Source organism: Mirounga angustirostris, unplaced genomic scaffold (genome assembly GCF_029215605.1).
Source record: "Mirounga angustirostris isolate CCGP_5_RB_7025 unplaced genomic scaffold, mMirAng1.0.hap1 SCAF_4, whole genome shotgun sequence".
Lineage (NCBI taxonomy): Eukaryota > Metazoa > Chordata > Mammalia > Carnivora > Phocidae > Mirounga > Mirounga angustirostris.
Genome location: NW_026991712.1, coordinates 57,007,937 through 57,033,775, shown reverse-complemented (window position 1 = coordinate 57,033,775; position 25,839 = coordinate 57,007,937).

Here is a 25,839-nt window from a genome sequence, read left to right as displayed (position 1 = left end):
AATATTTATGTGGTTTGGAAAGATGTGTATTCCACACTCTGTATCACCAAACCAAATAATTATGCAAAGATAGTTTCACTTAAAATTACAAATGCCATATTTTAGTTTGTGTTCAACAGTTTTAATGCATATTGATAATGGAAGGAAATAGCATCTATTTAAAAACAATACATTTAAGCTGGCAAAATGCCATTACAGCATATTTTAAAATGTTAAAATGGCTGGAATTGTGTTAGGGTAAGAGCTAACAAAGGTCCAAATGCTGACTGATGTTTAAGAACAAGACATAATTGCCTCTTTTGAAGATAATATACTTCTAAGATTTAGTCTGATAAGCCTTTATGCTCTGGTTTATGCATTTATTGTATTTAGCTTGTTCAGTTTGACCTGTATATACAACAAAGTGCACAAGGAACTCCAAATAGAGGTTATTATGAGTTAGCAGAGTGACGTATCTCTAACAGAAAACCATGTGAATGGCAGTTCAGTTCCTTTATCTTTTTCCATGATAGATCATATAATTAATCTTTTTTAAAAAAAGGGTTTGCAGCTATAATGTCTACATAATATTCTGCTAGGCATTTGGGGATGCAAAGAATATGTTACTAGAAAGGAGATAAAGAACATGCCTGTGAAATAAATGGTTTTGTGTACATATGCATGCTTATGTAAAGAAAAAGAGTTGCAGTTTATCTTTACAAATATGGGCTGAAATGAAGCAAATAGATTCTAGTATAAGAGTGTACAGAGCTAAACAATGGAGACCAACTGTTGCTGCCAATAACAGCGTGGACATTTAAGCTTACATTAAATGTTAACATTTCTGATCCTGAGAATTAAATGTTTTCAGATCCTGAGAATTAAAGCTTCAGAGCACATATCAACCTAAAATACTCAGATGGTTGAAAGAGTGATCTTTTAAATCATTTATTCACTGTAATATGAAGGTATATGATCAATTTAACAAAATCTTGTAAGGCAAAATTCCAAAAAATATAATTAGAGTCAGACACATATTAATTTTGGGTATGGTTAAACTTCACTTAACATCTATTTCTTCAGGTGTAAAACAGTTTGATATGTCTGCTCACTACATCTTCGGAGGCTGCCATAATTATTAAATGAACTGCTGTATATGAAGACAAATTGAAGATTAATATGCTACAAAATACTTGATGATATCATTATTATGAAGTCAATACCAAGAACACTGGTTCCATAAACACAGCATTTTTATCAAGTGCCCATAGAAGATCATAAACAGAAAGGAGTAATCACAAAGGAATAAGGAACAAGATGATTAGATTTATCTATTTCAAGGAATATTGCAAAAATTGGAAAAGGTTCCAACTAGAGCCCTAACAGTAATATTTAAGAAATGGAAAATATGTCTCATGAAGACAGGAAAAGGTAATTGGAGTAGTTCTGGCTTTAAGACAGAAGAATAAAAATTGGTTTATCGCCAGCATTTTAAAAGGGCCTATCAAAGGTATGCCATTATTCTACATGTCCTCTCTGAGAAGAGAAATTGACATTAAGTAAGAGAAGTTTTGGATGAATGTAAGAAAAATCATGCATGATAGCATCAATACCAGAGAGAATAAATATAGAAAGTAATCCAAACTTATTTTTTAGTCTATATATTTATTCACCTATATCATCTATCATCTATCTATCTATCATCTATAATCTATCTATTCTATCATCTATCTATTTATCTATCAACTACCTATCTATCAAATCTATCATCTATCATCTATCTATCTATCTATCTATCTATCTATCTATCGATCGATCATCTATCGATCATCTATCATCATCTATCTATCTAATCATCTTCTCTACACATGGTTTGGATTATCTGTTTGAAAATCGAGAACTAGACCAGTTTATCACTGGAGTTCCTTTAGTTTTATCATTCCAGAGAAAATAAATTTGCAATTTTCTATTCATGTCAGTCTTTTTTACTAAATCAACAAGATAAATGGAACCTAAATTTTTCATTGTTAATAACTTCCTGCAATTATTGTAAGTACCTAGACTGATTTTGTGTGTGCTGGTAAAATATCTGATGATTTCACTAGTTTTCCCTATCAGTATTTTTAAGGTTATAAGGTGAAGTGGAGTCACATAGGAACATATGTTCAAAATATAGGAGGCTCTACATTAGAACCATTTAAAATTAAGTGAAAAGAGTGAAGATGATTATAAAATATAGTAAATATTATTCCAAGAATTTGTGCAGCTTCTCTGAAAGTGGTTAAGGAAATCAACAGAATTTGAAATATGGGCCAAAATAGAATATATTATGGACTATACAGATAGCTCTGAAGTGATTTTTAAAAATAATATATGACAATATTTTCTGTATTTGAAATTCAAAATTATCCAGATCCGTCTTGATTGACTTAAAAGAGTCAACAGACAGTCAACAGAAACAGACAATTCAGTTAAGGCAACTAACTGATTTGAGGAATTTTCATTTCAATAATGACCTTGAGCCTTGGCTGCCTAGAATGCCCTCAGATCATGTCATGGGGCTCTAGTAAAGATCTATGGTCAAATCAATTACAGAAAGCAATAGAAAAAAAAAAAAGCAATAGAACATCTGATCCTTCCCTTGAAATTAACTAGTGAAAGTAGGTCAGCACACCTTCAAATGACACAATAAATTATTATGTTCTCAATGACCCAGGAAAGAAAGCACTACTGATTGATGGGAGGTGATATTTAAATGAGAATTGAACATTTCGGGGATTAAACATGTAGCAATGATCAGAAAAGTACCAGAAGCTTAAATATGTTAAAATAATTTCTTTTTTCATTATAGCCAGGAAAGGGTTTTCTTCTCATTTGTTTCCTATAACCACAACTATAATCCTGGGAAGGTGCTTATATATTGAGGTTATTGCTGTACTATTTAAAAGTAAAACTGTGAGTAGAGCAGATTTCTCAATTTTGTTTTTATTATTATGTAGAGAAAACATACAAAATAGTCCATCATCTATTGCCACTATGGCAATTCAACTAAATAAAATTAGAAAGATATGGTCAAAGATAACTAATATAAAGACAGTAATTGAATTTGCCAAAATGAAAATTAATATTATTTAGATAGTGATTCCATTCTGCAATTATAAAAAGTAAAACAAAAAAATAATAGGTGTAACTGCCTCCTTCCAAAAAAAAAAAAAATCCAATATTTTTTATTTGATGTTTTAATAGTTGTTATGTTTTTATATGGGTCCTGGGAGCCTTTTTATTAGTTGATCAAGCACCTAGATTTATTCATAATGGTAAGTTTTAATTTAGAGCTTTATTTTTACATATCTTTATAGATAATATAAATTGTATATATGCCTTTATTACAAATAACTATAAGATTAAAAGTTTAATTCAAATATTAAATTAAGGAGTAATTTTTTTGATCCCATGTAAAATACAAATTCTTATAATACTATTGCCTACATAAAAGTATCTTCTTATGACTGCAATATGGTAGTTCAGCATGTGGGCTCTGGAGTTCAGACCTTGCCCCATCCTTAATTTTGAATTATGTGGCCTTAGTTAAACTACTTATTCTTTACAAGCCTCAGTTTCATCATATATAAAGTGGTATTGATGATAGCCATTGTCTCATAGATTTTTGTGAAGATAGCATTAGAAAATGTAAATAAAATGGTTACCTAGAATTTGGTATGTGGTAAACCGTGTTAGTTATATGATAGTCAAAGAATCAATAAGTATTCCTTCAGTTATATTAAATACTTAAATGCTCCTATTTAATTAATTATGAAGACTTCAAAGTGGTAATACAGTGTATTTTATTTAATCATGTACGGAGTTTAATTTTCTTTCAAAATTTTTGTAAAGTCATTAATAAGCCTATCACGCTATTTTATGAATTTTTGTATCGTACTTAGTATGATCTTATGACTTTATATTGTGGGGTCACTGTGAATTAATATAGCCATTTGACACAGCTGATAGTATAAATTATATCTTTATAAGACACAAACTGTGTCCAGAATACACATTCAAGTACCAAATTTCACATTTTTATGCCCATGGGATTAATGAGTTTTCTATCTTCTTAACAGAAAATCTTTAATAACAAACCGTGTAAGTTAGGCATAGCAAATACTATCGAAGTGTGCTCAGAGGTTTGTCACACTCACTTACTAGACCAGACATTTTTATCACCTTTGATTTCTGGGGTTTCTTGCATTTTAGCACTAGTATTATTGTATTCTCCGTGTAGGAGCAGAATGCTTAGATGAGAATAGACCCTCTTTCCAGCGTCTTTTCCATCCTGTCTTTAAAAAAGCCCCAAGAGGGGCACCTGGGTGGCTCAGTCGGTTAAGCGTCTGCCTTCCGCTCAGGTCATGATCTCAGGGTCCTGGGATCGAGCCCCGCATCAGGCTCCCCGCTCCGCGGGGAGTCTGCTTCTCCCTCTCCCTCTGCCTGCTCCTCTGCCTACTTGTGCTCTCTCTCTGTCAAAAAAAAAAAAAAAAAAAAGCCCCAAGAAACTCTCAATTCAGCCTCGCTTTGTACTTAGCCTAGTCCCTGCCTATAAGAGCTGTGAGATGCGGGTGCCTGGGTGGCTTAGATGGTTAAGCGTCTGCCTTCGGCTCAGGTCATGATCCCAGACTCCTGGGATCAAGTCCCGCATCGGGCTCCCTGCTCCTTGGGAGCCTGCTTCTCTCTCTCTCTCTCTGTCTCTCATGAATAAGTAAATAAAAATCAAAAAAAAAAAAAAAAAGATTAAAAAAAAAAAAAAGCTGTGAGATGCTGGAGGGTGTCATAAAGGACCCTGTGGAGTGTTTTTCTCTTCAGAGATCTTAAAGGAAAACATAGCTCTTATCTTTATAGTCTTACTGGGTTAAAGGTCAAAATGGGGAAAAAAGCTCTTTAAACTCTCATGTGAAGAATTAGGAAGAAAGAGGAGGAAGGAGTAGAACAGTCTTCCACATAAATATGAAGCAACCATGGGTACTTGCAATTAGGCACTAAATTGTAAATGTCTGTCTGGAGTAGCAGTAATTATGATGAATGTGTAAATATGGAAGGGCGAAGAGTAGAAATTGACATGCTTTTTAACTTTTTCCCAAAGACAAGGAATTCTTATTGATTGACTATTAAAGACCTAGCAATCTATTTAGAAAAGGTATATATAAACATATACAACCTCATAATAATAAAATATTTAAATGATATTTAGCAGAGCTATGATGGGCAATGCATAGCTAATTATGAGATGGAGTCAAAGGTCACACAGCAATGCAGGCATTTACCTTTTTAGGTCAAGCCAGGAGGTTCCATTGGGAAGCAATGGGATTCAGTGGATAACGTCAGTGGTAAACTCTTGATGGCTGCAAGTAGAAATGAGGTTAAGCCTTAACATATTTCTGCTAAAATGCACAGAAGGGTTTCAGACGTCACTAAACAAAAATCAAAGTTAAAGGTGAGGGACAAAGCAGAGTGTGAAAAGCAGTGAACCCATTGAACACATTCTCTGGTCAACTATGTCCTAACATTCAAAAAGAAAACAGTAAAGGGGAAGGAGGATCTTGTGCTCCAGGAGTGCACAATACTGCACATGGGTAGTGGGAACAGACTCAGAACTAGAGAAATGTTAAAGATACTTTCACTCTCTGTGAAGTTTTTGTGCTAGTGTAGGCAGAGGGACTTAAAAAAAACACATATATTTTTGTACGTAGTGTTTAAAAAGCCTAATATGTTTGCAGGCATTATGGAATGAGAGTAGGGCACAGAAGAAAATTAATAAAAAGATGAATAATCAATGGTGAAAGGAGCTAGAAGGGTGTTGGCTGAGAGACAGTGAGGATCTATCAGTTTCCTGGTGAGGTGTCATGGAGGAGAGTCAGAGACATGCTACATATTATTTGTAGTTTATCATATTTGGAATTTGGCATAAGTGATCTATGAACTCTTTCATTCTGTTTATTCCTTTTTGTAGTTTATTCCATCCTGTATGCTTAGCTATTCTCAATTTAGCATGTGATCTTTATTAAAAGTCACAAGTTAAAACACATTGCTGGGTTCATTTAGTATCTAGAATGGTCTAAACAGTAAACAAATTTCAGAGCAGTATCTGCTGATTTTGTCACAGAGGTGTTTAGGCAAACTTATACTTCCCTACCACTGGCAGAAAGATTGAGTGGAAGAAACGACCCAATATGCACATAAGGTTAAATAACAGTTAAGCAAATAACTTAGGCAAATCCAAGATCTGAGGAACTACATACATTAGTTTCTTTTTTTCTTTTCTTTTCTTTTCTTTTCTTTTCTTTTCTTTTCTTTTCTTTTCTTTTCCTTCTTTTCTCTTCTCTTCTTTCTTTGTTTCTTTTTTTTTTTTGAGAGAGAGAGAGAGAGAGCAAGCAAGCGTGGGGGAGAGGGGCAGAGGGAGAAGGAGAGAGAGAGAGAGAATCCTAAGCAGGCTCTATGCCTAGCATGGAGCCCCATGAGGGGGCTCGATCTCATGACCCTGAGATCATGATCTGAGCTGAAACCAGAGTCAGACACTTAATGAACTGAGCCACCAAGGCGCCCCCATATTTTAGTCTCTATTGAAGTATCACACAAACAACAAACACTTATTATCTTGCAGTTTCTCTGAGTCAAGAGCCCATGGATGGTCTGACTCACTTCTCCACTCAGGGTTTAATTAGTCTATAATCAAGCTGTCAGCCAAGGCTGTAGTTCTCATTTGAGGCTTGGGGTCCTTTTCCAAGCCTACTGTTATTGGTAGAATTCAGTTCTTAGCAACTGTAGGACAAAGGCCCTCAGGCCCTAGAGGCTGCCCACAGTTTCTCACCATGTGATCTTCTCTACAGCATGGCAGTTTGCTTGTTCAAGGCCAACAGGTGAGCTTCTCTGTTGCTTGGAATTTTTCACTCAGGCAAAGCTTAGACTGTTTTAAAGGGCTTACACAATTAGGTCAGGCTCACCTAGGAAAATCTCCTCTTTGATGAACTTAAGACAACTGGATTAGAGACCTTAATTACATCTGTGAAATCCCTCCACCTTTATCATTGTAACATAACCTAATGAGGGGACTGAAATTCTATCATAATCACAAGTCCTACCCATACTTAAGAGCAGGAATCTTGGGGTTCATCTTAGAATTCTGCTACCACATTACAAGATTACATATTATTGATGTACAGTGGAATTATAGACAGTTCTGGTAACTTCTTATACTTATTTTCCTTCATTTCTATGGAGGTTATAATAGTTCTGTTTCATGAGACTGTAAGGATTAGATGAGGGAATAATTGCAAAGAGCTTGCAATAGTGCTTGGATATAGTGTTACATAAAGATCTGTTAAAAAATAGAGTAAGTGCTAATAAGTATTTGTTAAAATGGAGTATTTAAAGTGGTTACTGGCACATACTAAGCACTCAAGAATGTTAGTGCTATTATTTAAAAATACATATATTATTAATTCTTGAAATGTAATGTTTAGCCATAAACAGTTGATTTGGGTTTATATCCTAAGTTGTAGTATCAAGATAAAAATATACTAGGCATTTTCTTCATATTAATACTCTGATTTATGTACAAATAAGGTATTTGAAATTAGTACCATATATATTCTAAATTGTGTCCTATCTCAATAACACATGAGAATTAGGAATGGTGTGTTTGAAGAACTGATTAATTTCAGGTAATGATTTTCCAGTGCACAAGAGACATGGGCAGTTTTTAGTATAATTAGACTTTGAATGCCAAGGTCATGATCAGTAAGAGTTAAAAAACCATTTGCAAAAGCTTTACTTACGGAATTTATACAGACAACCAGATTTTTCTTTAAAAAAAGTCAAATCTCATTGTTAAAAATATATCTGATGGGATTGTTTGCTGGTATCTCCATTGTTTTAACTTCGATCAGTATTTTTTTTTTTTTTTTTTAAAGATTTTATTTATTTATTTGAGAGAGAGAATGAGAGAGAGCACATGAGAGGGGGGAGGGCCAGAGGGAGAAGCAGACTCCCTGCAGAGCAGGGAGCCCGATGCGGGACTCGATCCCGGGACTCCGGGATCATGACCTGAGCCGAAGGCAGTCGCTTAACCAACTGAGCCACCCAGGCGCCCCGATCAGTATTTTATAAAAGAGGAGGACTACCAATAATTTTTCAAGCAAAAGAAAAAAATTTGGTTTTAATTTGACAAGTGTCACTTTAATTAATAATCAACAAAATGGCATTCTAAATTTGCTTCAGATGGCAGTTCAGTAACATCTACTGATTTTCTATTATTGGATTTAATATTGTCATCATTATTTCTATGTGGCATGCTTCAGGCAGGAATTGAATTATGCCACATCATACAAAATTTTCTTTTCCTTTGTGAAGTATGTGTATGAAATTGTTTTAAATGCTACCAAATTTCATATTGCTATGGCAAGAATCTCTCTCTCAGTATATATTATATTATATTACATATGTGCGTGTATATACAAAACATTTCTCTAGCACAGTCTATAGCTATTAAATTAATTCTTTTTCATTCATTCAGCCCTTATGGATACCTCCCACCAAGCACTCTGCAGAGCATAATAAAGCAGTTATACGTGATGAATAAAATTAAAAGTGCCTAGGAGTGTGACATTCGGTGCAGTCTTAAATATCATGCCGAAAAGTATGGACCTTGTCTAGGGAGTGGAAAGTTTTGACATATCCACATGGCCACCAAATACCTAGGAATCATTTTTGATTTTTCTTTCCCTTACATGCCATAACCCTATCTGTATTGTCTTTACCTTGAAGATATATCCAGAATCTGCCCTATTTACCACCATAACTGGGACAACCTAAGTACAGGCCACCTCCTATCTGGATTGAATGTCTCCCAATCAGTTTACTACCTCTGCCTTTGCCCACTTCCTGTCTATTCTCCACATAGAAACCCACAAAATCCCGCCCCCCGCCCCCACAAAATGTAAGTCAAATCATGACATTCCTTTTCCTAATACCCTCCAATGGATTTTCACTGCACATCAGGGTGAAAAAGACAAAGTCCTGACAATTGTGTACAAGGCTCTCTTGATCGGGCCACTCATTCACTATCTGAGTTTGCCCATCACTCCTCTGCTCTTTAGCTAATAGAGCTCCTTGGGTCCTTAAACAGGTGAAGCATTCTATCATCTCAGGGCTCTTTCATTTGCTCTTCTGCCTGTTGGTATAGTTCCTTCCGTTAGGTCTGTTAAATGTCACCCAATTAGAGAGGGCTTCTCTGGACACATTCTATGATATAGGATCTCTTGCACCATGCTCTCTCTTTTCTTTATCATGAACTGGCATAAATCTGTTTATCTGTTTATTGTTTGTCTCCCTCACTGCCCCCAATCATTGTGCTTATAGAGCAGACATTTTGTTTCATTTCTTGATGTACCTAAGCACAGAGAATAGTGTCCTGATACTTAGAAGGTGATCAATTTTTGTTTAATTTTATTACAACTTTAATATTAGAATTCTATTACATCTGATCAGTTTTCTGTTTGAGCATGGATTGCTTTGTTAATGCTTTTTCTGAGATTCTGATCGTGTTTTTGTTTGTTCTTTTGTTATTTTTATATTTGTGTCTATGTGTGTCAGGATCATTTTAATTGAAACTGACCTCCAGAAGAAAATACCTGGATTAAGGTAAAATTTTAATCTAAGCCATAAGAGAAGTGGAAAGCAAACTGGATTTTTCTTGGTTTGTACTTTCTATTTTTCTTTTTTTTTTAAAGATTTTATTTATTTATTTGAGAGAGAGAGAGAGAGAGCACATGAAAGGGGGGAGGGTCAGAGGGAGAAGCAGACTCCCTGCTGAGCAGGGAGCCCGATGCGGGGCTGGGACTCCAGGATCATGACCTGAGCCGAAGGCAGTCGCTTAAACAACTGAGCCACCCAGGCGCCCTGTACTTTTTATTTTTCAAATTGCTGTCTCCACCTTGTTCCTCCTTTCTTAGTACAGGTCTTCTCCTTTTCATTCCCTGTATTGACCCACTAATTGAAAATGCATATATTCTCTAATTAAAGTTTGGGAAGTGAAGACATTTTTACATTTCATTACCACTCCTAAAAGGAGATGGGGCGTGGCAAACATTAGACAAAAAAAAATCCCTACATCACAATAAAATTAAGAAAATGCCAGAACCAGAAGCTGCGATTAGGAAGGGATCTGTGAAGTCTGGTCTGAGATGCAATAGAAGGCTATAGCCTGAGGGGTGCCTTCTTAGAACTCTTGTAGATTATTAGTTCTCTAAACTTGGAAGACTTTCTCAAGGATCACTTAACAGAGATAGCATCTATTTCAGGAAAAGTAGCAAACATCCCTGCAGAGAACCGGTTTAACTTTGAAGAAAAGAAAGGTGAAGATACTGAACGGAACAGGCCAACCTTATATTATTTCTGTCTTCAACCTACCTTTGTGGCTATAAACAAGGAAATAGGAAGGCAATGATCTATGGCAAGATGGACAGCCCTTGCTGCTGTAAACCCTTACATGACAGAATAGGGGGGAGATACACTTGCCCAGGTAAAAGAAAATTGCATGCAAAGTCAAAGTTTCAGAAAACCTAATTGACTAGAAGCTGCAAGCTACCCATCTCAAAACTCTCCATCAAAAGACTGTATACAATAACTATCTAATTGTAGATTAGATTGTTGGCATTGCTGCCATAATAAATGACCATAAACTTAGCAGCCAAATACAAATTTATTATCTCATGATTTCTATAGGTTAAAAGTCTGGATAGGCTTGGCTAGATTCTCTGCATAAGGTCTCACAAGGGTGAAATCAAAGTGTGGTATTCTTAATGTATATAATTGGAAGAATCTACTTCCAACCTTATTCAGGATGTTGGCTGAATTTGATTTCTTGCAATTCTAGGACTGAGATCCCATTTCCTTGCTGGTTGTCAGCCAGGGCTGGTTTGCTCCTTCCTTTCTTTCTTCTTTCTTTCTTTCTTTCTTTCTTTCTTTTTCTTTCTTTCTTTCTTTCTTTCTTTCTTTCTTTCTTTCTTTCTTTCTTTCTTTCTTTCTTTCTTTCTTTCTTTTTCTTTCTTTCTTCTTTCTTCCTTTCTTTCTTTCTTCTTTCTTTCTCTCTCTCTCTCTCTTTCTTTCTTTCTTTCTTTCTCTCTCTCTCTCTCTCTCTCTTTCTTTCTTTCAGAGAGAGAGAGAGAGAGCACAAGCTAGGGGTAAGGGCAGAGGGAGAGGGAGAAGCAGACTGAGCACAGAGCCCGACGCGCGGCTCGATGCCAGGACTCCGAGATCCTGACCTGAGCCGAAAGCAGCCTTAAACCAACTGAGCCACCCAGGCGCCCCTCCTCTATTCTTTTTCATGCTTTCCATGTGCCCCTGTTGCAGCAATGGCAGATGGAGATCCTCTCACACTTCAGGCCTATCTGATCATTGCTTCATCTCTCGGATTCCAGCTGAAAATTGTTCTCTGCTTTTAAGGACTCATACACTAACATTAAGTCTACCTGCATAATCCATAATAATATCCCTATTTGAAGATTGGTAACCTTACAAATGCAAAATTCCTTTCGCCATATGATGTATTATATTCACAGACTCCAGGTATTTGGGAGTGGCCATCTTTGAGGGACCATTCTGTTTAGTGTAATGAAGATTATTAACATAACAGTAACACATCTATAAATAGGATGTAAAATCAAAGAAGAAAAGGAATGAGCTTAAAAGAAGATAAATTGAACAGAAGAATCACACAGGGACACAGGCCAAGAGTTCTGAAAATAAAAGTTCTTCACAGTCTCAAAGAAGTGATAGACAAAAATGATCTCCCTTAAAAAAAGCAAAAGGCAAAGAAGATACATAGATTGAAAAATGGTGTCATAAAACAATAAAATAAGTTGAAAAGAGGCTTAACAGAGCTTAACAAAGGATATAAAAAATAAAATATTACAAAGATGAAGGTTATATGTAAAGCAGAAAAAAAAAAAGTACAGATGTGACTCTAAACATCACTGAAAACAAAAGAAGCATCAGAAAGAGACCTGAGATAATTATTCAAAACAAAATGAAACAAATAGAAAACTTAAAATAATTAAAAAAAATAAAATGTACACAAAAGAGATAGAAAAGTCAAATATAGATAGCTAGAGTAATTAGTTGTTTGGGAGATTGGGGGTAGAAAGTAACTAAAAATATTTAATAAATACAATACAAGAAAGGATCTTCAAATGGACCATGGCAAAACCAATTTAAGAAGAGAAGCACATGTTTTAAACTTTGATGGAATTAATGAGTTGGGATGAAGAAAATGGCGGAGGGAAGGCTACTAATTGTGCTAATTTCCTCACCCCATCTTTCATAGCAGGTGGTCAGTAGGGCCGAAAGTTAAAACATATTTCTTTAAGAACAATGACTCTAAACTTAATAAACTTAATATTTTTCATAATCATGTAATCTTAAAGGAAATTAGAGACGTTTAAAAATCATATAATCTTAAAGGAAATAGATGTTTAAAAATCATCTCTACAGTGGTCAACAGGGACAACAACTTATTTGAATTTCAGCAAGAAATTTGGCATCAGTTAAGTTTATTTTTCTTCAGTTAAATTCAGATAAAACTAATTTTAAAATGTCATTTGCATAAATTGTACCTATTACTTATCTAACTGTTTAGCCATCTTCAATCTATCTGGCCATCTTTTCTATCTAAATATGGGCATTAAAGACTGACTGAAAACCTATTAACCTTAAATTAACTATGTTAAATCCTGGCTGTTAGAATTTGGGGTGCTTGTGTCTAGTCTATTGGATTTGAATTAAATTATACATACATCTCTTTAACAAATAAAAAGTAATTAAAACTTTATGCTTAAATTTGCATTCAGCTTCCTATTTTATGCCTTCTCCCCTGCACCGCCCCCCACCCCCGCCCCGGCAAAGGCAAATGGTACCATATATTCCGGACCCAATAAAGCTCCTGAGCATCTTCCAAAATTTATATCCAGAGATCAGTGGGGACTATGATAACATATATCTGAGACTGTAGGTTCTATTTCTGCTTCTGGAATAGACCAGTTCTGGTAATGGGAACTTCCTCCTCAGTAGAATGACTCACAGGCTGACCCTAAGAGAGTTGCAGGCAATGTGGATTTTAGCAGGAAAGACAGCTTTTCTAGACTCCTTTATCTTACTAAGTACATATTGCTTCCGATATAGGATATATTTCTTCAGGTTTCCAGTAGTCCCCTGGTGTCTGTGCCTGGTGAGACTTTGAGTTTTATTTCCTCTAATCTCTTCTCCCTGTGCTATGTCCCCCAAGCCTTCTCTACATACACAGAGGTTCACATGCTGTCATCCTATTATGAACTGTACCATTGACTGTATCACTTTGCCCTTTCCTGTACCCCAAAAGAGAGGTACCTATTGCATTTATGTAATAAAATTTTAGATAATAGGATTTTGGAGGCTTAAGAGTAAAATTCTCAATGATTAAAATTACTTTCTAGATAAGTAATGATCCCATGGGCATTACTTACAGAAACTGGTTTGTAAAGGATAATAACTGTAGGAAGTAGTGGTAGTCAAATTCATCTCTTTATCAATCTTGTGGAAAAATAAATTTTGTAATTCTCACCTTTATTTATATTATATAATGATCACACTTTGACTCTACAAGCAACTTTTTTGGAAGGCTAAACATAAAATTATAGAGGTACCAGAGGTCACAATAACAGCATAATTACAATACTAATTCAGTCAGTACCTATTATTAGTTTCAAACAATATTTTCTTTTTTTTTCAAGTTTCCAATCACCAAATCCCTTCTATTATCAAACTCAGATATATCATTAACATCATTCCCAAAATGTCATTAACTTTAAAATTTGTAAAATAATTACGTGTATCTCAAAATAATATTTTGCAATGATTTTACATTTCATTTTCTTATAATGAACCCTAATTTAGTTGGTTAAATAAAGTATAAGTAAAAAGGCCTCTAAATACATTTCTCACAAAAGAAAAACGCTTCCCAGCCAAGTGCCTGTGGAGATTTTTTCTCTTCCCATTCACAGTGACATACAACAAAGAAACTGCTAGAAGAACAGAAGGTGCATCTACAACATCAGTCATCAGAACAAAACATAAGTCAGGGACCTGGATTCTTGTCAGACCTCTGCCACTTTGCAAGTCACTTCACCCCTCCAAGACGTATAGACTCCTCTATAAAATGGAAGGGTTGAACCATGTGAGGTGAAGTCTGACATTTCTGTGAGCACCAAAATTCCATGAGTTTTCATTTAATCATATTGTCAACAAAGGGGGAGTCAACTCATTTCGTGGTATAGCATCCCAAATTGTTAGTTGATGGCAATGGGAAAGAACATGGCGGGAGGGTCTCAAAGTCAGAAATCCAGCTTTTATTTGTTTGTTTATCATAAAAATGTGAGTCCCTGGGAAATTCACTTCACTTTTTTCAGTCTCAATTTCCATATTTATAAATGAAATTTTAAATATATCTGCTTGACCTTTATTTACCATTGTTCACCATTTTTGACGCAATTGCGACCTTCAAGGGTTCTATGGACTTTACAGTTTACCTCTCCTCCTCAACACCCCAATTCCCTGTTCCTCTTGCTGTGTTGTTATTGTCCCAGCAATGTCCTAGAAAGTACACACAATCAATAAGTGAGCATCAGATGTAGTCTGAGTCTGTAAGAGTGGAGGAAATGTTATTTGCAGATAGTAAGGGAAAACAAATATTTATAAAAGCACAGCAAAAAAACATTAAGAATTAAAGTAAAAAAGGTATCAAATAATTCAGTTGTTGTTTTCTGCGGTTATAAGTTACTTGGTTTAAAGAACTCTTCCTGGATATTGTTTCAAAGGATCTAAAATTTTCTCAATTTGGAAACCATAGGCATGCCTAACTATATGTTTGCCACTTTCTACTTAGGGCACATTGTACTTCTATCTCTCTATATTTCTTAAATATCATCATTTTATTTTCCAATGAGAATTATTGAAACTGGTTTCTGCTCTCTCCTTCACATACCGGTTCTTGGAGTTTAATTTTTTTTGAAATATTTTTGGTGGATGTCTTAAAATCAAAACATTGAAATGTGTTTTGTGCACAAATTTTATTCAAAGGTTGAAACCAGAATGGTGGCTCATTTTCTAACATTTTGAATTTAAATGAACTTTTGGTACAACTACATTTATTCCATATATCTTGAATTACTTACTGTGCAGTCTATCCAATCCAAATTGAAGTTGTTTATAAAACAATTGAAATCACAATACAGAGTTAAAAAAAACTGGACTACTTTAAATTTTATTAGCTTTTGAATTTGGAGGTGATCAGGGTGTGAGCTTGTGCCACAGAAGATAATTTAAAATTATTGAAACACTTCACATATTTTTAAAACCACTTCGTTGGGGGAAATGATGGTTTTGGAAAATGGCTATGAGGGTGTAAAATTATCAGAGAGCTTAAGTGCTTCAGTGTAAAAGTGATCAAGGTTCTTTGCTTGCACATCACAAAGCAATTGAAAATTACTGAAGCGCTTCAAGTGGTTCATGTTTCCAGAAGAGTTTGCAGTCTTTCTTCCTCAGAGTGCTTTAGAGTTTTGAATGTCTGAATAATTCCAATATATTGCAATTATACACACACACACACACACACACACGGGCTTGATTATCAGTTTAGAAGTCAATGCAAATATTGAACTTTCAAGCTACGTCTACGCAAATATGAAGAGATTGGAGATCGTTGATTTTGAGCGGCCAAAATGAATTCATGAAGCCAGGTCTACATTTGAAAATTACAGTATAAAATTTGGCTGTTATTCAGAAAAATGAAGCTGGAGAAGAGAGATTTGGGGAGGGGGGGGAGGGGAGGGGTAATAATATTTTTGTTTTGTTTTGCCCTTAGGTAATATATCAATTTCAATTTTAAAAAATTAGTCAGAATTCAAGTTTCTTATAGATAACTGGAAAATTGGTATTAAGGAATATCAAAATACAGAGAGTTAGTGACTTAATTTGTGATCCTAAAGCCGTAGAATCCACGTCTGATTTTTAAAGTTGATAATGAAAAACAATGTAATTCTATAATTGTTAAGGCAGAATTCTAGAATGATTCCAACAATCTTTTTGGCTTCAGCTTCTACTGGATTAGGAAATACTCAAGCTACCTTGATTTTAAGGCCATCTATCTCATGCTTTAAACATATCTAATCTGATATGTAGCCAATCAGCCAATTTATTAAACACCAGCTATGTGCTAAGCACTATACTAGTCACTGAAGATATTACAAAATACAGACAGAACAACTGCCTTCAGAAACTTCAGAGTTAGAAAGACTTTAGAAGTTTTATAAGGCAGCCTTCCTTTACAAAGAAGAAAACTGAACCCCAGAGAAATAACATGACTGGTTCATTGTCACAATCCTAGTGTGAGAGGCTAAACAAGACTGGCCTTTATAATACCCATCACCAGGCTAACCCATCCCACCACCCCCCTCTCCTCTAGAACCCTCAGTTTGTTTCTCAGGGTCCATAGTCTCTCATGGTTCGTCTCCCCCTCCGATTTCCCCTCCTTCATTTTTCCCTTCCTACTGTCCTCTTCTTTTTTTTTAACATATAATGTATTGTTTGTTTCAGAGGTACAGGTCTGTGATTCAACAGTTTTACACAATTCACAGTGCTCACCAAAGCATACACCCTCCCCAATGTCTATCACCCAGCCACCCCATGCCTCCCACCCCCCATCACTCCAGCAACCTTCAGTTTGTTTCCTGAGATTAAGAATACCTCACATCCATGAGATCATATGATACATGTCAGAAGGGTAAAATAAAGGGGGAGATCGGAGGGGAAGACAAACCATGAGACACTATGGACTCTGAGAAACAAACTGAGGGTTCTAGAGGGGAGGGGGTGGGGGGATGGGTTAGCCTGGTGATGGGTATTAAAGAGGGCATTTATTGAATGGAGCACTGGGTGTTATATGCAAACAATGAATCATGGAACACTACATCAAAAACTAATGATGTAATGTATGGTGATTAACATAACATAAAATTAAAAAAAAAAAAAAGGCTGGCCTTTAGTGGTAATGCCCTCTCCTCAGACTAACATCATTGAAATTCCATTTCAATTTTGTTTATCTGGGATTAGTAAATTTTTGAAGCCTGAGGGGGATTAAGGTCAAAAAGTTGAAAATTGGGAGAAGCACAATACTGATAATTACAAGGGATAATTTGACTCCAGTTCTCAGCCAAGAACATTAGCAATAAATAATATAAATAAGGTACATCATATGTAACTTAGAATCATTGCTCATACCTGAATGTCTGAATATGAACATTCAGATAATATGGATTGGAAATCTGATAAACTAACAATCTAAAAGTCGGGGAAGTATGAATGCATATTATCATAATAAGAGTAAAATTCTGAAAAAAAAAATCCATAAAATTAATATTCAAAACAATATTAAGAAAATTATAATAAGTGGGAAAGAGGTTTGTGATGCACTCTTAAATAACTTTAGTTAGAATATTATGTATTTTTTTGGGTGCCTGGGTGGCTCAGTCGTTAAGCTTCTGCCTTCGGCTCAGGTCATGATCCCAGGGTCCTGGGATCGAGTCCCACATTGGGCTCCCTGCTCGGCAAGAAGCCTGCTTCTCCCTCTCCCATTCCCCCTGCTTGTGTTCCTGCTCTCGCTATCTCTCTCTCTGTCAAATAAATAAATAAAATCTTTAAAAAAAAAAGAATATTATGTATTTTTCGAGGCACCTGGGTGACGCCTTCAGTTAAGCTTCCTACTCTTGGTTTTGGCTCAGGTTGTGTTCTCTGGGTTCTGAGATCTAGCCCCACATTGGGTTCTGTGCTCAGCGTGGAGTCTGTTTGAGATTCTCTCTCTCCTTCTGCTCTCCTACTTGTGTTCTCTCCCTCTGAAATAAATAATTAAAATCTTTAAAAAAAAAGAATATTATCTATTTTTCAACCAATAGATGCTTATTGGAATAAAAATAACAATATAAAGAAATATATCATAGATGTGATTATATAGTCATTATTATAATGACCATATATTTACAGTATTATTTTGTATATCTGAATCCAAAACTACACAAAGTAACATTAGGTACTCTAATTTTTTTTTTTTTTTTAAAGGTCTTTTTGCTTTTTTTTTTTTTTTTAAAGATTTTATTTATTTATTTGAGAGAGAGAGTGAGAGAGAGAAAGAGCACAAGAGGGGGGAGCGGGAGAGGGAGAAGCAGACTCCCCGCCGAGCAGGGAGCCCGATGTGGGACTCGATCCCGGGACTCCAGGATCATGACCTGAGCCGAAGGCAGTCGCTTAACCAACTGAGCCACCCAGGCGCCCCTAGGTACTCTAATTTTTAATAAGATAATTCCATTTAAGATATGACATTTTCATGTATAATTTATTTTTATGAATTATTCTCATCTTGTGAGAATGAATTGAAAGACAAATGTTGAAATGTCACGAGTAGGAAAAACTTTAAAATAAAGTACAACATTCAAGATAAAGTATATTTGATCCAGACATAATAAAGAATATAAAGAGAAGAAATAAAAGGGAAAGTTTCAGAGAAAAGAGCTTTTCCCTCCACCAACTCAAACATTTGGATCCCAAGGCAATAGTACAAATAATTCTTGGGAGCCAAGAATCACTTGGCTAAATATTTAAAGTTAACAAACTTTCTCGATAATGTAATTTCATAAAAACAGAATCAAAAAGTTAGTGCAATCCATGGTTTCTAATAATACAAAATCATAAAAATACTAAATATAATTTCATTTAATTACTGACTTCCTTCATGTAATAATTGCTTAATAAATGATTTTCCCCAGAAAGTCTCTTGAAATGTTTCGTTCCACTTTGGAAGACTATTTTTCTGGCATAATGACTTTTCCAGCCCTAGTCTCAATAGTCTATAAATGATATTTCAGTATTTCACAGCAATAGGATGTATGGATTCACATGAGAAAAAAGAAACTCATTATCATTTTGGGTAGATAGTATGGTACAAAAGTATAACTAAGCAAGGTAAGATAAAGCAATAAGCCAGGAAAACACCATTAGGGCACAATAAAAGCTAAAGACCAAAGTACTTCGAACACATAGGAATATTCCCTGCACACAATATGCTGGTTCACAGAAGATGTCCTCTTAATCCCTGTTGCTTCACATACATCAACAAAGCAAAGCATTTTGGATTTATTCAAATCTAGCATGCAATTCAGATTTGTTCGTTATGAGAAGCTCTCTCTAGAAACTGTTGCATCAAATACACTGAAGAGCATGACTTTGCCTGAAATTGTAAAGTCTAAACATCACTTCATGCTGAAGCCAACATACACATTAAAAAAAAAAAAAAAGTGAAACTTGACAAATATTTCCATAAGTACACCAAAACTACAAACTCAGGGTACAAAATCATTTGTAGAATATTATTTCAGTTATTTCGAACACACTCAAAGACTAGGAGAAATCTTATCTTTAAGCATAGATGGGATTTTTAGGTGTTTTTGATTTTCTTTATTATTTGCTATATTGAAATAGTGTAAAAATGCTATCTTTAAATATGTTGAACAGGTAAAAAGCCCTATAGTAAGATACAGAAATATTGATCTATGTCGACACAAAGCAATTAATTAAAACTCTTTTTTTTAAAAGATTTTATTTATTTATTTGAGAGAGAGAATGAGATAGAGAGCATGAGAGGGGGGAGGGTCAGAGAGAGAGGCAGACTCCCTGCTGAGCAGGGACCCCGACGTGGGACTCGATCTCGGGACTCCAGGATCATGACCTGAGCCGAAGGCAGTCGCTTAACCAACTGAGCCACCCAGGCGCCCTAAAACTCTTTTTTTGTATGAATGATCAACTGGCTTCCATTCTACCTGATAGTATTAAGACCCAGCTCACTATCGAAACCCAAATAGAATCCCACAGGAAGTTTTGTCAACAATTTTTCTGTAATCAAGATGTTCTACACCTACTTCACTCCACGTGGGCACCAACTAATAAAATTTGGTAGATATTAAGCTTAAAAACAATTTTATTGACTTATTTGGAAGGTAAGAAAAACACTTCATGCACTTGGCTCATTCCAAATTCTTAATCCAACAGATACTGTTGAGAACAGTTCATTTCCAGGTGTAATGCTCCAGAGATGAAAAGAAGAAAATGTGGTCCCTCCTGGGAGTGCATGCTTTTGGAAAGGAAAAGGGTATAAATATTACAAATACGTGTTCTCTGTGTGTACATGTAGCATATATTTTTAGATGGTTGATACATCAAAGCTATATACAAACAAGTGTGTACATTTAAAAATATGTATGTATATATGTATGTGTGTATGTACATTCTATGCATATTTACTTTTTAGATAAGGAATAAATCCAATAAAATATATTTGTATTTGCCAGGACTTAGCAAATAATTCAATACAGTACACTTTTAACATGGGTGCCTGAACTTTGTGAAATAGAGCTGGAATTTGAATTTTAATCTTCTCTATGCTTCCTGGGGAAGTGAACTTGGTGATGTTGCCCCCAAATCCCCAACAGTGAAAGTGTGATTACATATTTAAACTGTAAGTTTCCTTTTATTTTTTTTTAAAGATTTTATTCATTTATTTGACAGAGAGAGTAAGAGAGCACAAGCAGGGGGAGCAGCAGAGGGAGAGGGAGAAGCAGGCTCCCTGCTGAGCAAGGAGCCCAATGTGGGACTCAATCCCAGGACCCTGGTATCATGACCCGAGACGAAGGCAGATGCTTACTCCATGGAGCCACCCAGGCTTCCCTATAAGTTTCCTTTTAAATGCTGCTCTATGTCTTACAATATTTGATGCATAGTCTCTCAAAAATCATTCTTTTCTAAGTATTTCTTTTTTTTTCTTATGGCTTCCTTTTTAACCAAAATAGTTACTTAATACTATGTTATCTAATTTCCAGTAATAGGATTTTTAAAAAATTTCCTTTGGTTATTAGTTTTCAATTTCAGAGCTTTGGTGAGAAGAACATAATATGATGTTGATTTTTCAAAATGTATTAAGGATTATTTTTGCCCAAGCCTATGATAAAATTTTGTGAATGCTTGAAAGGAATATGTGTTCTTGGTATTCTGGGTATAGAGTTTTAAAATCATGTTTTTCAGATGTTTCTTAATTTGTACTTTGTCAGCCTTATCTATCAATTTTTGAAAGAGGTATGTTAAATTCTTTAGCTAAGACTTCTAACTTACCTGTCTATCCCTTCAATTCAGTCAGTCACATTCAATATACTCAGAGGCATTAACAGACTATTTCATTTATCTACATTGTTCACTATTTTGAGTCCCTTGAAGGCAGAGACTTGTCAGTCACTGTCACATTTGAAATAAGGAATATAAGGCCTGGATATAGGAAACCCTGAACTCATCTTTGCTAAATTAAAGAACAAGTATCTATTAAAGCAGAGTTAATTTTAGAATATTTTCCCATGAGACTTATATACTTGAACTGGTAAAACTGCATATTTTCCCTAGTATCTTGTATTTGTGTAAAATATGCCTGTTCAGGCAGTGTGTGGACAAGACGGAGTAACTAGTTTATAGGAAGATTTAATCTGTAGGTATATTTTCATGATCTAAAAAAACAAGTTGGATGATTTTAGATAATCATTTTCTTCATACCTGCTTAGGTTAGACCTGCAAAACAAGAAGATAAATGTTTTCATAAATATTCTGGAATCTACATATTAATGTGACTATTTACCATTTGTAATCCTCTTACAAATTAAGATTTTTAAAGTTTTTGGTGTTAATTACCTTCCATCCATATAATATTCAAAGATAAATTCAATTACATCACTTCACAGATACATTTTCTTTATGATCCAAAACAAAGGTTAGACATGATTCTCAATTATTTATTGAGCATCTACTATGTATCGTTGTGCATCCCATAACCTAAGATGAACAGAAAGAAATTAAGTATGTCATTAACATATACATCAACATCAGTAACATATAAATATGTCACCTAAAAATGTCAATAAATATAAATAATATAATGGCAATTGCTATGAAGAAAATATACTTGGGAATAATAACATTAGAGAATGATAAGGTTATGGCTACTTTAGAGCAGCCTCTGTGAGAGGAAAACATCTGACTTGAGACAACAATGATGAGAATAGGAGGTCACACAAAGAGTTGACGGATAGTCTCATAATTTCTCACTGAAAATATTAAAATCTGACTCATTGAATTGTTGCTATTTCAAAATATCAATATTACAAACAAAGGTTATAGATTTAATACTACTGAATACATCAAAAAGGGGGGATATTTTTTACCACAAAGGTACTAAAGATATCCATAACTTGAAAAAAAAATTTCCATTGTCAGGGGGCACCTGGGTGGCTGAGGCGGTTAAGTGTCTGCCTTCGGCTCAGGGTCCTGGGATCAAGCCCTGCATCGGGCTCTCTGCTCAGTGGGGAGTCTGCTTCTCCCTTTCCCTCTCCTGCTCCCTCTGTGTGTGCAAGCTCAGTCTCTCTCTCTCTCTCAAATAAATAAATAAATCTTAAGAAAAAAATTCCATTGTGGGAATAGGTGACCATATTGAAGAGTAAGGCAAGAATTCAAATGCATATGCTCTACTTTATGTTCCCAAAGATTTAGTTATTTTATTGGCACAAATCCTAAACAATGGTGTTAATTTATTTTGAAAAAAAATGTGTGTATTAATATTTCCATGTCTTACTGATATTTATCAAATAACTTATTTAATCATAGGCGAGGAGAAAATGTTAACAGATTTATTTTAAAAGTTTAAAAATTAAATTCCTCAAAAAGTGTACCACCTTTTCTCATACAAACTTAGTTAGTGTATATCCTAATAAAAACTCATGAATATGTTATTTGGACTGGACTGTTCTTTCATCTTATTTCAACCCCCCTTTTTTTCCCCTTTAAAACCTATTCCCAATACCAAATACCAATTTAAGTACAGTATAACAATGGGGAATTATTTTTGCATAATTATGGGAAAAAATAAACAGTCTATGCAAACCTAAAAAAAAAAAACTTCATAGCTACAGTCATTTGAATCTGCAATTGAACTCCTTAGAGAACTTGTAATTAATTAGATTTTCCTTATGACTCATTTTTGAGCTTCAGAAGCTTATCTAATGTGCCATTATAGGAAGACTCTAAGAAGTTGTGCAGTCAAGAAATGTATTTTCTTTGTTTATAGGGATTTCAAAATGTATTTAAGACTAGAATATTTCTCTTTCTAACCCACCCACTCAACCGTGCACTCAATGAGATGGGTCTTCAAGACACCAGATTAGAGAACTCTATGTTGATTTTCTTCTGAACTTGGCCCCTGTCTCTCATACTTTACATTGCTGGGTATTGCACCATTGGTAGTTTCTTACCCTGCCCAGGACTTGGATGCACACTCCTTGAAAGAAAAATGAGACTTCAGAGTGAGTCAGTCTTGAAAACATGAAAAAGAGATTCCGTTCAAAGCAGAAAGTTTTCAAGTTAGAAATCTTTGCAGACTGTAAGATGTAATTTCCCTACCATTGTCAGAACATTCTAAAGGTGAAATTAGAAAAAATAATGCTTCTTTTCAAAATAAAAATAAATAAAAATCACAGACATTTGGAAATCAGAATTTAAGTAACAGCATCATAGGTTTTAATTTTAATTAGTTTACCCTAATTTAGATCTAATATTGGTTTTCTCCTTAAATACCGGTATTTTAAAATCATATTCTATGCTTTTAGTTTTGTTCTTTTTGCATATAACTCAGTCAAGGCTTAATCAAAGTCTGAAGAAAAAGCTCCTTCAGAGAACTGACAGAATAACCACCACTTCTTGAATGTCAATTGCAGAAAATTAACATTAGACAGGAAGTTAAGAGATGTTCATTCCCATCTTGCTTGGTCACTAAATATCTAGGTGACCTAAAGCAAATGACTTAGCCTATTTGTAAAATGAAGATACCTAATGACCAGAGTTGTTGCTTTTATCTATAATATCATATGCTTCCAAACATGAGAAAATAATGTTCTGAAGCATATTTCTAAGTAAGAAATGGAATTTCCACCAGACGAATGTGCAGGATTCCAATGTGGCTTGAGTTTTTTAATAACAAAATGAGCATGTGTTAAATATGTATTACGGCTTATGCAAAATTTTTCAAACATTATATTAACTCTTAGAATAGCCCTGCTTTAATGATATTTTCTCCTCCATTTAATGGTAAAGGAAACAATAGTGCAGACAAGTTAAATTTCTTGTCCATTAGTCACAGAGGGAGAAAACTCTGAGCTGAATCTCAAATTTTAAGTATCTCACTCCAAAGCCAACGGTTTTTCTACACCGCCAAGGAGTTTTTAACTAGTGCATACAATTATTCAGTTGTGTCAAATAACACTGCAATGATTGTTTCTTGCTTTCCTTTCTAATTATTCTTAAATGAAAGCAGTTGCATTTAGCAGGAAATGTGTTAATCTCTCTCTTTCTTTTCCAAAGAGCAAGGGGTACCTTAAAAGCATTCCTGAGGTTTTTTTCTCAAAGTGGAGGCTTCTTTTGTTCTCCACAACTGAAACAATCTTCATCTACCAATTCCTCTGTTACAAATGTGTTAAACAGACTGCAAGGCTAGTAAAGTGTTACATTATTGTCTTTGGATTGCTGTCATTAGTACTTATCTAATTAGAATAACATTGCAAAATAAACCATTTTTTCCTTCAATATGCATTATATATGGTAGAAAGTCCATTCAACGCTGTGTGTTGTTTGATTATAATCCACTAAAGTCATCTACAAGATGTAGTTGAGGCACTTCTGAATTCTACCAGCTATTAAGAGCTCAGTGGTTCACAATCAGTGCACATCTGCTATAGATTTCAACCTAGTATACTCAGTTCCTCTCATGAGTTCTCTTTGGGTACCAAAGAGAGCTTTTAAACAGTTACTAATGAGTCCTGATGCATCCCCTGAGATTGTATTTGTGCACACATACAGGGCAAAGTAACCATTGTATAAATAACTTCAGTTACTGGAACCACTCCAGTATTATTTAATCCACATTTCAATACATTAATTACACAGCACCCCCATGAAGTATGCAAGTGCTTTTATTTCCATAGGCAAACCAAAGCAATTAAGCTAATTCTAAGTAAATTAAGTAAAACGAGGTACTAGGGAAGTCAACAATACACTTGACAAGGATGGAATTCAGGATTTTTGATACCCATTTTTAAACTCAAAAGGTGGTTTCAGAGACTATACAGATTTATATACATATATATATATACATATATGTATTATTTATTGGGAATACAATCAGGAGGCATAATCTGACTATAGAATCATCCACCAAATTTTAATAAAGATTACTGTTTAACAACATCAATATAATGAAGGGATGAACAGAATTTTAGAGAATTTATTTTGAAATTTATCTAAACATATTTGTGCACATACAAGTGCAGGATTAAGTGAGAAGCAAGCAGTGTTACTTTTTTTTTTTTTTTTTAATTCACCTGGGAAGCTTGGGTGGCCCAGTCAGTTAAGCCTCTGCCTTCGCCTTAGGTCATAATCCCAGGGTCCTGAGATTCAGCCCCACATTGGGCTCCCTGCTCAGCGGGGAGCCTGCTTCTCCCTCTCCTTCTGCCTGCCACTCCCCACTGCTTGTGCGCTCTCTCTCTCTTACAAATAAATAAGTAAAATCTTTAAAAAAAATTCATCCAATGAAGAATGAAGGGGGGGAAATCGGAAGGGTGGACGAACCATGAGAGACGATGGACTCTGAAA